Genomic DNA, 17,348 nt, shown 5'->3' with positions numbered 1-17,348 from the left:
TAATCAAGTGGGCGTGTGTGTGTGTGCTGTTAATATTCCGTAGGGTAGTAGCTTCTAAGCGGCTAATAAGAAATGATGCAACGTTTTATGGTCATATTGCAGGCGTAGGCAAAGAGGATGTTTGTTTTAGTGTTATTTTTTTGGTGGTTGCGCCTGCAGCTTACTGTGGGACCCAAACTTAAAAAATTAGTAGGATATGATATACATACTTTAAATACCCAGTAGTAACAACATTAATTTATTTCAACTCCATATTAAGTGTCCATAAAATAATTTTTGAACATGATTTTTCTTTTCAAATTAGTTTGTAGATCCGTGCAATATGTCCCCACTTTGGGAGTAGTACAATAATACTTCACTATCACGTACTTCACAAAAGCGTATTTAAATCAAACTGATTGACTCCTCAGCTTGCGCTGCTTTTATACTCTCTGTTGCTTCATTCGCCCATTTTTCCTAAGGTCTAGACGTTTTACCTTCTAGAACCGTTGTATCTGGTTACTTAGCTATATACATGTACGTTTGAGTACCAATTTCTTCTCTTAGCTGATGACTACATATGTGTATGTGAGATATTCTTCATCGCCTTTTATGTACGTAAGTGTTGCTTGCATTTATATGTACATATACATAAGAGTGGCTGCTTGCTCTTTTTGGTTTTTTGATTATTTACTAAGAGCATAGTGATGCTAATATTCGCCACAATAGATATCCCATACAACCGATTATAAAGTTAGGAGATTCGTTGTCATCTCATGTAAGCAGCATCAAATGTGGAGCTTTGTGTGATGATATCTAATCAATTTTTTATGTTAGATTTATTCAAAATTCGTTTATACAATTTCTCTATGTATTATGTAACTTATACAGCCGATTATCCATTGATTATGAATTTTTAAAATTGATCAGATTATTGTTTAGCTCAAAATCATGAAAGGTATAAGGCCTTCGGTAAAGCTGAAGACGATACCGTCCTTATATTTTGTTGATGTTTCCCTTCCTTTTTGTGTGGTTGTTGTTATTGTATTTATTACTATTATTGCCTTTCGATAATATGCTGTTTATTGTTATTGCCGTTGTAAGGTGCTAACTAGTTGCAATAATAAAAATAAATAAGAGCAGCTACGTAACTTTGCTGCAACATGCAGGTCCTACTGCCCCAACATTCATTGCAATGAGAACAAAAATTAAAAATAGTACAATTTATACACAACCGCCAAAAGTGCAGAAAAGCCTTTACAATGCTTGCAGCAAAATGTTTTACGGCATCAAACATTAATTAGACTTTATTGTAGCAGCTTCCTCCGCCTTTTTTGTTGCGCAACGCCAACAACGGCTGTTTTAAAGAGCACTGCATAAAGGATGCTGCTTCTCAAAATATATGTTTGCGGAAAATGTTGCCATTGCTAAGTTGTTAGGTGTTACACATGTACCTATGCAGCTATACGCACTACATTTATGTGCAAAGTGCTGTTGTTGAGTGCTGCCAGCGATGCGCTTAGTTGCATTTACATGCAATTTGTGTTGGTTATTAGTGTCGTAATACTTTATTGGAGGCCAATGTTGCCACAAATTGCACTTGAGTATACAGCAATGAAGCGCGAAATTTGAAAAAATAGAGGAAAATTAAGTTGCAGTTCGTGCGCATTCGAGTGTTGCAACAAGTAACTAAAAAAAAAAATTATAAAAAGTACCATATGAAAACCATTCAATACTTAGGACTATTTAAGGCATGAATAATGAGTCTAAAGTAATACTAATGAGTCTACTTATTGAAGTATAACTAAACCCATATATATGTGTGTGTGTGCTTTGTGTCAATTCATGGTACAATTGTGGCATTCGTTCTGACAATAATTCACAAATGTTGCCTAAATATGGCATTATAGACCATTTAAGTGGTGGGAAAGTGTTCAAGTAAAATGGCATACTTTATTTACAGAAAGGAGTCTGACGCCAAGTTCCATACCTGATGTTCAGTTAAATCAATAAACATATGTTTTTCATTTTTGTATACCCACCTATAAATATTGATTGTGAAATATGGAGTGCGCATATGCCACACAGAGCGCCAAGTTATATATGTACATACATTTATAATGAGCTGATAATTAAATTGAGTTAATTGACATGAAGACCTTTTTTCTACAATGAACTAATTAGATGATTTTGAAATATATGGCATAGCTTTTCTGTCATTAAGGCTATTGTGAAAGCGTAACAGTGATGGCATTTAAGATGTGTCTATGTTGCGGCGCTCGATAAATCTTAAAGCGCAATACGTCATTAAAAACAGGTTGTGAAAAGACAAATTCCCTCTTCCCGTAGAACTGATATATATGCCTATCGTTCACAGGCGTGAACGACAATGTTTCCTTCCACGACAATTTTCACATCTTGACTCCAGCTAAACGTGTATGCCATATGGGCATTGTATTAGACATCGGAAGACATTTTCATAGTATGTTAAAAGTTCGCTGTAGCCGTCAGCAGAAAAAGAGTTTTCATTCGAGGCATTTTATGATTATGTTTCATTGAAAGTAGTATTTACATGAGATAATCTCAGAATTTTGAGGCATCTGTTGTGTACAGAACTCCCTGACACATTCTTACCCTGAAACAGAGGCCTGATTAACGTATGGGTTAAAATTTGATGCCTGAAATCTATGCAATGGAAGTTTGTGGTAGAAAATGTCTACAGCTCCTCCCTCAGAAGTATCGTCATTATGTCACACAGCCAGGCATCTGGGCAGCGTTTTGTGCCTTGCAGTCTTACACAATTATTCGTAAGCTAGTGAGCGAACCTTCAGGAGTCCTGAAGGCGCTGGAGGCCAAATAGAATGTTTTGTTAGAAAAGGTTTCCGAACATCAAGGACACGAAGGTTATAAACATGCAGACTACTTTGCAAAATAGGGCGCCATGGCAGCATTATCTGGTTCAGAGTCAATCTGTGGACTCACAAAAGCACATACTAGGGAAACTTTAAGTAACTGTAAAACCATGCAGTTCAGACAACACTGGATAGAAAATTCCCACAGCAAAGACAGGCTCAATTGTTTATATTCCCTGTAATGGGAGATATTCCCACTCATTTACCTAAGTATAGAGGACCTACGAACTCTCACTGAATATTGTATGGGACACTGTAGTCAACGATATCATCTAAGTAAGTTAAATTTATCCGACACAAATCGGTCGCTTTTGCGAGCTTGAAAAGCGGTTCAAATTCTCTACGAATGTGTTGACCTGCCAAGGCGAACTGTCCCATGTTGGTGGCGTGACTCTTAATGCCTTCGTGATATGGAGTTAGGTTAGGTAAGCATTGCCAAAACTAAATACTTTAAAAGCCTCCACACACAGTAATAGGCTGAAAGGTCAAGCACCATAGATGTTAAGCTCATAGTGTATCAACGCCTAGTAATATTTGTGGCGAATATAAGAAGTTCGATAAGTCACTATGCTGGTTGCAAATAAATGTACAACAACAGCAAAACAAGTAGCCACACATAAATGTAAACATCAAAGCAATCGGCCACACATACCTATAAACAGCAAAGATAATGGCGAAGAAAATAGTTCACATATATTTCATCAGTAGCTAAGAGCGAAGATGAAAGATAAATAGTCACATATATTTGTAACACTAGAGAGGGCTGATCGTGTAAAGTCTAGACCGTAGGAAAACTAGGCGAACGAAGCAACTGCAAGTATAAAAGCAGCACACTCTGTGGAATATTGAATCCGTTTGATTTCTATACGCTAAAAGTGAAGTATGCGAGTAATATAATTGTGACATACTACTACAAAGTAGTGGTGTAAATAAAGAAAATTTTGCTATACTGAATATTTCAGATACTGACGGAAGGTGCAGAATTATCAAGAATTTATTAAAATTCGCTGCAACAATAATAATAATAATACGTCGGAGTTCTAAGTCTAGCGCGAAAGCCTAGCATATTGTACCCCTTACATGAACATATATTGTTTTGACTCTACTCTTCCTAAAGAGTTCTGCGAATTGATTCTAATAGAAGAAGGAGGGAGCGTTCTTTGATCTCATCTCTTGATATCTTTTCCAGCTTAATTTGGTGTTGAGTATCATGCCAGCATATTTTGCTTCAGAAGAGAGATTTATCGTTGTGCCGTTTAGCTTCTGTAAGTTAAGGAAGCCGACTTTTGTTTTTTTTTTTTTTGTGAAGTGTCGTATCCATGAACCCGCCAATTGTTGGCAGGAATTTACCTGTTAAAAAAAATCACTAAGTCGTCGGCGTATGTGACTACCCTTATTCCTTCAGACAAAAAATATTTCCAATTTTATTTATTACTAGTATCCAAAGAAGTCGCGATAACACGCCGCTCTGAAATTTGCTTCTAGTATCCGTTTTACTGACTGAGCCAGCTCTTAAAATTGCGTTGACGGCCCTGGTCCTGAACATGGAGTAGATCCTTGCACATTACAAAAACACAGTGAAAAGAAACGTTTTATTGGAATAAACCAGGGCATATGTATATGGGTTCAGCCTCAGCCTATCCAACGCCGTGCGATCGAGCAAGTACCGCAGCGTGTACCCAACTGACTTAGAGCCTAGTGCTCAACCTACCTCCCGACGGTGTACTTAATGGTAGCGCCGGGTGCAAATAGTACCAAAACGGTAGTAGTGGCATTGTTATAAAAATAATATTAGATAAAAATTATGCAATTTGAACAAAGCAATGGTTAATAGCACATGTTTATGAATTTCACTTCTGCATCAGCTAGCTTTCGGGAGTTGAGTTCTAAACTAGAAATCTTCTGTGTTCATATTGGTGTAAAAGCAGATGCGTCTATTCACTGAGCTATATGAATGCCCCACTATTGCTTTTATACACAATTGGGTGCATATGTAAAATAAGGGATTTTTATCCAAATTGAGTGGAATATTTTCAGGCGCGTTAAACGGAACTTAATAAGTGACCTTGGACTTTTAGCAGTGGGCTATTAGCAATGCTTTCGCTATTCATTATTATATCAATGTCAGATTTCCATGTTGATTATTTTATATATATTATTGAAATTCCACGCTCACTTAAAAAAATGTAATACTCAGCTATGAATTTAATTAATTAATTTAATTAAATTTTTTAATTTATTTTTTGTCAAAGAGAGCTGGGAAACTATCCCAGCAAACTTTTGGCATATTTGTTGTGTGTGTTTATTTCTTTAACTTGCTAATACACGTAATATACACACTCGTTAGTATTCATGAAGGAAAACCAGAAATCCAGATCAAAATTCCACACTCCAAAATGCAGAACATTGAGTATGCGCACATCAACAGATTAACACTTGAATACTTACTAGAGATAAAAAAAAATAAAAATAGCAGAGCATACTGTCATTTACAAATTTTCACATCAAATTGCCTAGAAGATGGCAAACAGTTGGTAATGCAACTGCTGAATGCATTGAAAAATGTTGCAAATTAATTAAAATTGTGACAAGCGAGCAATTTCTAGGCAAACGACAAGCAAATAGAACTCATATAAGACACAAAAGTCAAATGCAGCAGTAGCAGCATAAGAAGACAGTTTAAGCATACAAAGAAAAAACATCAACAATTTAGACAAGAATAGAACTGCTTGGCAAATGAAAAAAAATAAATGCAAGAAAGCAAAAAAACAAAAAAAAAATTTAATAAAAAGTAGATGTTTACAACTAAATTGAGTTATCAAGTGCAACCATGCAACAAACAAAACGAATGTTGTATGCATGAATATGCGCTTGTGGTGTGCAAAACACGAGAATACTTAATATAAGTGCAAAAAATAAATAAAATAAACGAAAACCGTCATAGCAAAAACAACTCAACAAAAAGTACACATTAAATGGCTTCACTTACTAAAGACTTAAACAGCGAACCTGGCTTGCTGTGTGCTGTATGTATAGCAACAACACTCAGGTGGGTAAAAGCGGCAGTTAGGCGCACATTTTCCCACACAACTTGTACATATCGGGTTAATGCAACAAGCGAGTGTGCGCTTATTCATACGACGTACACTAGTATCTATGAGTATGTTGCATGCCACTTTGCTTAAATGGCATATTATCATATGTGACGCGCCGTTCTTACTGTGTCGCATATTGAGGCGCTGAAACGCTCCAACTTTGTTAGATATTCATATGGTTTGGTTACCAATTTTGAAAAGGCTCATTTAGTTTTTTTTTCCTATTTATTTTTTTTTCTATCTCTCTCTTTCGCTCTCTTAACCTTTTGTTATTATTGTTGTTCGTGCTTTTCCATGTACCTTATGCTCCTTTTGCTGTCATTGCCATTGCCACTAAATGTCTAGCAGCACTTGCTATCTGCTTGTTGGTAGCTGCTGTCACAACGTCAGATTTTCATGTTGAGCGTTTGGGTGCTGGGGTTTGTTGTTTTCATCAATTTGTTTTGCTTTGTTTGTTTTATTGTTTAGGGTTTGTTTGTGTGCGCGCTGGGATGTTGCGGACTTTCTGTTTATAATAATAACATAAAAGCAACTATTTTTTTCACATTACCACAAGTATGTGTGCCGTTAGGTGCAGCTTAACTTTTATGAACTGGTTTGTTGGCGTAATTTTAACTGACTAGCAGAATATTACTAGCCATTAAATTTCAGGTTAGCAAGAAATTTGTACAACAAGCCGTTGTAGCAAGTGTTGCAGCAGACAGCAAGAGCCTAAGAAGAAAGTTGTAAAAATTCACTAAAATTTATCTTAGTTTTTGAAGTTAATCAAGGTGCATTTCAAAATTCAAGTATTCGTACATATAAGTAGTTTTGAAAATAGTACGAAACATTTTAATCTAAAATTGTTTTCAAATTAATAGTGATTCATACGAATCGAACAGAGTTACAAAATAAACACCCATTATGACAAAGTGCTCCACTCGATGTAATCGATTTAATTTGAGAATCGAATCGAAAATCGAGTAGACTAGCAGCGACTACTTTTTTGACGGGTTAGGATGGAAAATGCCTAATGCAAAATAATTGTCTATAAATTGGCCACAGTATAGTGGGGATATTGAATAAAGTGCTCTGCACTATACTAATACGCTGTGCCTTATATTCCGTATATGTATTCTCGATTTTATCATACTTTTATATCCTCAGTTACAGTATGGTGCATGAGAGAACTCAAATTCATGAAAAAGTGAAAGACGGATTCCCATGATTAAAGAATTGAAATGTAAAATATCCAGTGGTTTAGATGTGCGCACGATAAGAGTACCTAACATCGACTCAGATCTCATAGCAGCCAAAATTCGCGCCCGCCCGCCTGCAAGGAAAATCAAGGAACAAAAAACACAAGGAAAGTTAGACGTCGAAACTTGGTGATCGCAACAGACTGCCACGGATTTCGCCACTCTACTCTCAAATTTGCTCATAGAGAGCAAAAATCAACCCGCGAAATTTTGGAGCATTGTCAGTATGTCTTTAAAGCACTTCGCACCGCCCGCGATTAAAAAATTGGTAGCCACCAGCCACGGGAAAATCTGGTACGATGAATAATGCCGCGTTGCAACCGAAAGAAAAACGTTGCATAACGTTAAAAGCGAGTCCAACAAGAATAATGTGTGAAAAGGGAAAAAAGCAGAGGCAGGAATAATGCCCGAAAATGTTTCCAAAAAATTCGGCAAGAGCTTGAGGATTTAAAGTACAGAGAAAACCCTCCAAAAACAAGAAAGCCGAACGCGATGATGGATTGCTTGCGGAGCTCTTAAAATACGGCGGCGAGGTGTTGATAAGGTGCATCAGTTTCTTTGTAAACTATGGTTGGATGAGCGCATATCCGATGATTAGAATTGAAGTGTCTTTGCCTTATCCCAAAAAAGGTTAGCTCAGGAAGAACTGGCCGATCAATAAAGACCACACATTTACTGAATGTGACCATAGTGTTACCAGAACTTGTTTGACGAGCAAACGGATAAACCACAATCTGGTTCCAGGACTTATGTTATAGAATTACTCCGTCCTCTTGGCAAAAACCAGGATGTTTTTAGGACATAGCTTAATTGCTGCATCGAGATATTTCAACGCTGCTACCCTAATAGCTGGAGCCTTGACCTGGCGAACACAGGACATGAGTACAGAATGCGCTCCCCCCCCCCCCCCCCCCCCCCCCCAGTGGGCTAGGGGGTTAGAATATAACCGCAACAGGTATGCCTGTCGTAAGAGGCGACTAAAATGCCAGTGCAATATATAGCTTCTCCAAACCCAATTGTCAACCTCACCTATCCGTGGGGAATTCTATTTCATTAACAGCCGACGCTCTGGCGACTCCGAACTCCTCATGGATCTAGGGAATGGGAAGGCGGTATGGCCTAGAAGGTTGCATGTGGTCATAACAAAGCGTTCTCGAGATGGTCGGGCTTTGTACTAGAACGTACCGGATCTGCATCCGGCAAAGAACCATCCACTAGATGACAACAGAATGCGCTCAATCGTTTCTTCCTGCACTTCCAAACGTGCTGTTACTGATGAAGCCTTACTTATACGCACGTGACGCCAGAAGGCAGTGTCCGGTTAATATGCCCACCGTAAGCCTTACGTTTTCTCTCTTCAGAGATATGTGCCACTTCGTCAGTCTAACATCGTAAGCTTTGCATATGATATTTGAAAATTTTCAGCCCCGCGCATTTGTCCACGCTTTTCCTCCTTGGTGGATCATATGCGAATCCTATGTCCTTTTGATTTGCCCGGAACGGTTTGGGACGTCTATCGTCCGCGTGTGCCACCCTCCTTCACCAACTCATCAATATGTTCAGCCATTTCTGCACCCTGGCACCAACCCTCCATCTCATTGTGTCTACACAAGAGGGTGGATATTGCAAACTTTTTTCCAATCAGACTTTTTAATATCGCATATTAGGTTCTGCTAAGCGAATTGTGTGAAATATAGATGCCCAATATGAATCGACTAATTGGACCTTGTCAGTGCTCCTTCAGACCTGAAAAATCTACTTTCTAACAGCCACCGTGGTGTGATGGTAGCGTGCTCCGCCTACCACACCGTATGCCCTGGGTTCACACCCCGGGCAAAGCAACATCAAAATTTTAGAAATAAGGTTTTCCAATTAGAAGACATTTTTCTAAGCGGCGTCGCCCCTTTCTAACAGCCACCGTGGTGTGATGGTAGCGTGCTCCGCCTACCACACCGTATGCCCTGGGTTCACACCCCGGGCAAAGCAACATCAAAATTTTAGAAATAAGGTTTTCCAATTAGAAGACATTTTTCTAAGCGGCGTCGCCCCTCGGCAGTGTTTGGCAAGCGCTCCGGGTGTATTTCTGCCATGAAAAGCTCTCAGTGAAAACTCATCTGCCTTGCGGATGCCGTTCGGAGTCGGCAAAAAACATGTATGTCCCGTCCGGCCAATTTTTAGGGAAAATCAAGAGGAGCACGATGCAAATTGGAAGAGAAGCCTCGGCCTTAGATCTCTTCGGAGGCTATCGCGCCTTACATTTATTTTTATTTAACAGATTTTAACTATATTTCAAAGCTAGAAAAAAATTGCAAAAAAAACTTGATATTCGTCGAAACTTGATATCCACCTTCGACTGCACAAAGGAGATGCCTTTATGCCGCTATATCTGAATTTGTTTTCCCCGCTAAACTCAGCTAAGTCAGAATTGGGAGGGACCTCTCTGAGCCTTTCAAAACTAAACGAGGTTTCATATAGGGTAACCCCTTTCGTTTGAGTTATTTAGTTGAATGCTGGAGAAAAAATACAAGCTGCAGAACTTTACCGCTCAGAAATAATGTTCTATAAAGGCGTGCAGTTACGACATTGATATCATTATCCTGAAACCCGCGCCGTAAGTTTTGCTTACTCAAAACTGGAAAAAGAAGCGGAAAAGATGAGTTCGATGGTGGATGAGAACGAAACGAAATACCTGCTGTCATTAAGTAAGGAGTCAGTGCATGTGCACCTTGGCAACCACGCTACTGTTGGCATCCATAATTTTGAAAAAGTAAAAGACTTCGTTTAATTCGAATCTAGCATTAGAACAAACAACAACAAATCACTTTTACCAATAAATTCTACTTTAGATTATTATGAAAAGTAAAGTCCACTCTCGGCAAACCGCCCATGGAAGCAGAGGAATACGGCGACCTCCACTCCGCTGGAAGGACCAGGTGGAAAACGATTCAAAAAATCAATGAATGTGAAGTTTTGCACGTGAAAGTTGTGCCCCCAGTCTTTATTGTGATATGTCCAAATTGACAATGGATTTTTGGTTTACATTCCACAAAAAAGTTAGCGTCCGAGCTACGAAATAGTTGAATAATAATTACTGTAAAAAAATTGTAAGTATGTTTCAGTTTCAGTTTCCTGTACGTTATTTAATGCTTCGCTCTTTTCCACCATTAGCATCATTGTTTCTTACAGACTACAATGCACACATGCATTTTTTAAAAAGGGGATATAATTTTTCCCCTCTTTATCTTCCTTCTAAAAAACAGCCATGAGTACGGGTTGTCAAGTTTTTTAAAAAAGTTACATCCGAAAACTCTTGTAAATAATGGGTAGTTCTATCATAGCCCAGAACCGTAACACATTTGCAAGCTATTGGAGTTATTGGAATCCAATAAATAAGCCAACCTAAAACTCACCCACCTCTATTGCTAACGCCTTTGCCTTTAAGAACAATTGTCAATAATTAAGACATAAATCACAGCTGTGCAACGTTTCTCGATCTTTGAAATATCACACATCACACACACAGGCTTTCATGCAAAATTTTCATTCAAGTCAAGGCTTAAGGCTTTAAGCCGTTAAGTGTGGCAAATTGGCATTTGTATGCAAGTATATATGTATATGTTGACTGAAACGCGTGTGTGTGACATTGCCAAGCTTTGTAAAAGTTATTGCTTAACTGACGGTTTTATTAGTCTTTTTATACTCAGTTGAGCAGAGCTCGCAGAGTATATTAATTTTAATTGGATAACGGTTGGTTATACATGTATAAAGGGATCGAGATAGATATAGGCTTCCATATATCAAAATCATCAGTATCGAAAAAAAATTTTATTGAGTCATGTCCGTCTGTCCGTCCGTCCGTCCGCCAGCTAATACGATAACTTGAGTAAATTTTGAGGTATCTTGATGAAATTTGGTATGTAGGTTCCTGGGCACTCATCTCAGAGCTATTTAAAATGAACGAAATCGGACCATAACCAGGCCACTTTTTCGATATCGAAAATTTCGAAAAACCCAAAAAGTGCGATAATTCATTACCAAAGACAGATAAAGTGATGAAGCTATGTTGATGAGTTGATTATGACGCAGAATATAAAATTAGTAAAATTTTGGACAATGGGCGTGGCACCGCCCACTTTTAAAAGAAGGTAATTTAGAAGTTTTGCAAGCTGTAATTTGGCAGTCGTTGAAGATATCATAATGAAATTTGGCAGGAACGTTACTCCTAGTCCTATATATATGCTGATTAAAATTTAGCAAATTCGAAGAAAGACCATGCCCACTATTAAAAAAAAAATTTTTTTAAATCATATTTTAACAAAAAATTTAATATCTTTCAAATATCAACTCAAGTAATGATATGGTACAACAAAATACAAAAATAAAAGAAAATTTCAAAATGGGCGTGGCTCCGCCCTTTTTAATTTAATTTGTCTAGGATTCTTTTAATACCATAAATCGACAAAAATGCACCAATCCTTTTGAAATTTGGTAGGGGCTTAGATTCTACGACGATAACTATTTTCTGTGAAAAACGGAGAAATCGGTTGAAGGCACGCCCAGTTTTTATACACAGTTGACTCTGTCCTTTCGCTCTGCCGTTAACATGATAAATTGAGGAAAAATCTATATATCTTTACTAAACTCAGTTCACGTACTTATCTGAACTCGCTTTGTATTGGTATAAAAAATGGCCGAAATCCGACTATGACCACGCCCACTTTCCGATATAAAAAATTACGAAAAATGAAAAAAATGCCATAATTCTTTACCAAATACGAAAAAAGGTATGAAACATGGTAATTGGATTGGTTTATTGACGCATATAAAACTTTAGAAAAAAACTTTGTAAAATGGGTGTGACACCTACTATATTAAGTAGAAGAAAACGAAAAAGTTCTGCAGGGCCAAATCAAAAGCCCTTGGAATCTTGGCAGGAATACTGTCCGTGGTATTACATATATAAATAAACTAGCGGTACGCGACAGATGATGTTCTGGGTCACCCTGGTCCACATTGTTGTCGATATCTCGAAAAGGCGTCCACCAATAGAACTAAGGCCCACTCCCTTTTAAAATACTCATCAACACCTTTAATTTTATACCCATATCGTACAAACCAATTCTAGAGTCACCCCTGGTCCACCCTTATGACGATATCTCGAAAAGGCGTCCGCCTATAATACTAAGGCCCACTCCCTTTTAAAATACTCATCAACACCTTTAATTTTATACCCATATCGTACAAACCAATTCTAGAGTCACCCCTGGTCCACCCTTATGGCGATATCTCGAAAAGGCGTCCGCCTATAATACTAAGGCCCACTCCCTTTTAAAATACTCATTAACAACTTTCATTGGATACCCATATCATAGAGACAAATTCTAGAGTCATCCCTGGTCCACCTTTATAGCGATATCTCGAAAAGGCGTCCACCTATAATACTAAGGCCCACTCCCTGTTAAGATACTCATTAACACCTTTAATTTTATACCCATATCGTACAAACCAATTCTAGAGTCACCCCTGGTCCACCCTTATGACGATATCTCGAAAAGGCGTCCGCCTATAATACTAAGGCCCACTCCCTTTTAAAATACTCATTAACACCTTTCATTGGATACCTATATCATAGAAATAAATTCTAGAGTCATCCCTGGTCCACCTTTATGGCGATATCTCGAAAAGGCGTCCACCTATAATACTAAGGCCCAATCCCTTTTAAAATACTCATTAATACCTTTCATTTGACAACTATATCGTACAAAAAAATTTTAGAGTCACCCCTGGTCTACCATTATTGCGAAATCTCGAAAAGGCGTCCACCCATGGAACTAAGGCCCACTCCCTTTTAAAATACTCATCAACACCTTTCATTTTATACCCATATCGTACAAACCAATTCTAGAGTCACCCCTGGTCCACCCTTATGGCGATATCTCGAAAAGGCGTCCGCCTATAATACTAAGGCCCACTCCCTTTTAAAATACTCATTAACACCTTTCATTGGATACCCATATCATAGAGACAAATTCTAGAGTCATCCCTGGTCCACCTTTATGGCGATATCTCGAAAAGGCGTCCACCTATAATACTAAGGCCCACTCCCTGTTAAAATACTCATTAACACCTTTAATTATATACCCATATCGTACAAACCAATTCTAGAGTCACCCCTGGTCCACCCTTATGGCGATATCTCGAAAAGGCGTCCGCCTATAATACTAAGGCCCACTCCCTTTTAAAATACTCATTAACACCTTTCATTTGATACCCATATCGTACAAACGGATTCTAGAGTCACCCCTGGTCCACCTTTATGGCGATATCTCGAAAAGGCGACCACCTATACAACTACCATCACTCCCTTTTAAAACCCTCATTAATACCTTTAATTTGATACCCATATCGTACAAAAAAATTCTAGGGTCACACCTGGTCCACCTTTATGGCGATATCTCGAAAAGGCGCCCACCTATAATACTAAGGCCCACTCCCTTTTAAAATACTCATTAACACCTTTCATTTGATAACCATATCGTACAAAAAAATTTTAGAGTCACCCCTGGTCTACCATTATTGCGAAATCTCGAAAAGGCGTCCACCCATAGAACTAAGGCCCACTCCCTTTTAAAATACTCATTAACACCTTTCATTTGATAACCATATCGTACAAACAAATTCTAGAGTCACGCCTGGTCCACCTTTATGGCGATATCCTTAAACGGCGTTCACCTATAGAACTATGGCCTACTCCCTCTTAAAATACTTTTTAATACCTTCCATTTGATACACACGTCATACAAACACATTCCAGGGTTCATTTTCCTACATGGTGATTTTCCCTTATTTTGTCTCCATGGCTCTCAACTGAGTATGTAATGTTCGGTTACACCCGAACTTAGCCTTCCTTACTTGTTTTTCTTTGCATTTATTGCCATCAATTTGTTTATTTTATTGCTGTCGCCAAGCAGTGTCGCAACAACTTATTCGTTTAACGGTTTTTCTAGCTGCTGTTGCATGAACCAAAAAGTATGTTTGCACATATATTACAGATTTACAACAAATGTGTCCAACATTTGGCACAAACGACAAATTGCTCTGCTTTCATTGAAAACACGAGGCATTCAAAATACATTTGTGTGCGTGTATGTGTGTATGTGTGGGTATGCGTCTGTGGCAAATAGAGCGTGTTATGTGCGGCCCTACGTAGACAAGCATTCACCTGTGCACCAATTGAGCGTAAACAAACAGAGCTTTGTGGTGCCATAAATGGAAGGAATGCAACACAATGCGGCACGAATGAAGTACATTTTTTTGGTGTTATTTTTTTTTAATTTTTTTCAAGTAAAATAAAGGCAAATTGTAAAATTTATTGCCACGCACTTGAAGAATGAGGTGCTGAGTTATGTTGCAGTAAGAATGGCAAGCAAACCTTTCACATACATAGAGTGTATCGCGGTGCAAGCAGAAAACAAAATGAAAAATTATTCCTTTATGTATACTTGTACCTTAAAAAGTTTTCTAAAAAGAAAAAAAATTATTTGTTGCCCTGTTGAAAGAGAACATAAATGTTTGTAACGTAGCAAATTCTACGCCACAATATCTATTTCCTATTTAGCGCCCACCCCTAACATTATATTTTCCATTTACTGCCCACCCCTAGTAGTGTATGTACCGACATACATATATACATACATACCGGCCCAACAACCATCGCGCAAACACAAGGCAATCCAGCGATGGTGAACGCACAATGCTTGGGAATTTTCATTCGTGGCGCGTTGTGCGCGACAATGCGAGCATAATTCCCAATGTGTTCATAGTTACATATGAATCAATTGATTAGCCGGAATACACCAGACACACTTCGCCATAGGTACAACATCATCGCCATCCCGATCCTTGGACATCCCATCCCGAAGTCTAGCCACCACCGTCGTCATAGCTATTTGGTGAGAGCCACCGTCACTCAGTACTCTCTCTTCGGGCGTGATCCTAACTACCGCCGTCATTACTACCGCCGTTAGCACCTCTTAGCGAGAGCCACCGTCGTCTTCGCCATCACAGCCACCGCTTAGCTAGCACTCTATCTCCCTCTCTCTGTGGAGAGCCGTCGTCCTTGCGTTACACTATATTGTCAGCAACAATACCTAGTGAACATCTCTCTCTCTCTCTCCTGGATTCAAGGTTGTGGATATTTTAGCCTGAGAGCCGCGTGTGTGTGTGTGTTCGAAATCAACACTAATTTACTGTGTATTTATTTAGGTGAGGGAAGTGGGACCTCCATCCGACTCTGGATTGACTTGAGCATACCTCAGCCTTTGACCAAACCCACCTCATAAATGGCGCCCGAGCAGGGACCCTTCTCCTTAGGTGACTGTGCCAAAACCAACGAGAGCACCAACACTGTAGGAACGGGTTCACCGAACAAACAACCAACAATTGACACAAAAATAAGCGAAACCACCACCATCATGCTCAACTTCGACTCTCTAGGCTGGATTTACCTGCTGAAGAAGGAGAGGCTAATCGAAGAATGCAAACGCTACCGAATATACACCGAAGGGCATACCGTCGCCGAATTACGCAGCACACTCAGCGCATACGTCCGAGAACAACGAAAGCGTAAGTCAACAGAAAATCTTTTGAGAGAGGTAGAGATGGAGATCGCCGCCGAAGAGGCCCGGCCAGTCACATCTACGCAAAACACCACGCCGGCCGTCACAATTAAAGAAATATCCCCCCAGCGTGAGCAGAGCGGCATAAGTAACACGGAGGTTATGAATGCAGGCCGCCGCTGGGATATACATTACGCTGGAGGCGACACATTATACGACTTCCTGGAAAGGATTGAGGAACTGGCAGAATGCTATCTGATTAAGCCAGATCAACTCCTCCCAACCCTTCCAGAGATACTGCGTGGCAAAGCCCTTCAATGGTTTCGCCTGCGAAAACAACAACTACACACATGGGCTGACTTCCGCTCCGAAGCCGGAAAATTCTTTTTGCCGAAGCGACATATTAGCGAGCTAGAGGACGCTATCCGCCAAAGAAAACAGACGAGCAGAGAAAAGGCCAAGGACTATATCCTCGCCCTCCAGACGATGATTCGCCACCACGCGACTTTGTGCAAAGAAGATCATCTAGAACACATATACGACGGACTACGGGTGGAGTATCGACTTTTTGTGAAGCGGGGCGAGTTCCAAACGATAGAGCAGCTTATGGAGCTCATCGGCGAGTAAGAACTACTGCGGAGCGAAGAAGCCAAACAAAGCCGACTGTTAGCACAAAGCTTAAGCACAGTAATAATCGAGGAGCTGGAGGAGCAGAATGATCAAATAACAAACTCCATATACACACTCACTGACCGTTACGATGCAAGAAACACCTGCTGGCGATGCAAGAAACGCGGCCACCGCCGCTCCCATTACAACAACAAAAGACGACTTTTTTGTTCTAGATGCGGCAGAGACGGAACGCTCTCCAGGGATTGTGCATGCTACGGAATGAACCGAAATAATCCGATAACACCCGCAATATTATCATCCGTAGCCAAAGGGAAGGGGAACGACGGACGTTTTTACATACAGGTGTCCATCGAAGGATTGATGTGCCGCGCCCTGATCGACACGGGGGCCACCGTGACATATATCAATGAAGTCGTAAGGAGGCATTTAGACCGACGAAAGATTCCACCGTTATCCAATCGTCGCAACGTGCACCTCGCCGACCAATCATGCATTGCGAGCACCCACTCCTACCCGGTCAAGGTCAAATACAATGATCAAACAGCCAGTACGTTGGTGTCTGTTATCCCTAATTTGGCCGAGAGTGTTATACTGGTTATGGACTTTTTGGCAAAGCGCAGCGTTACCGTCTCACTGGATGGAAAGCCCCTTAGCACAGCCGGTACAACCAAAGCAAACGCACCCGTAACCCTGCATTACATAAGAGAAGCGGAACACCTCAACGAAGAGCGAAAGATAGAACACCTAGAGCTCATAGAAACACATCAAAAAGCACCCACACACCTAAAAGGGCCAAACCCTGCCGCAGAACACAGACACAACACAATACTAAAACAAAGTTATTACCAGGCCATCCTCCTCAGCAACAATGGT

This window comes from Eurosta solidaginis, chromosome 5 (assembly GCF_040869045.1).
Source record: "Eurosta solidaginis isolate ZX-2024a chromosome 5, ASM4086904v1, whole genome shotgun sequence".
NCBI classification, from domain to species: Eukaryota; Metazoa; Arthropoda; class Insecta; order Diptera; family Tephritidae; genus Eurosta; species Eurosta solidaginis.
This window is presented reverse-complemented; position numbering follows the sequence as displayed.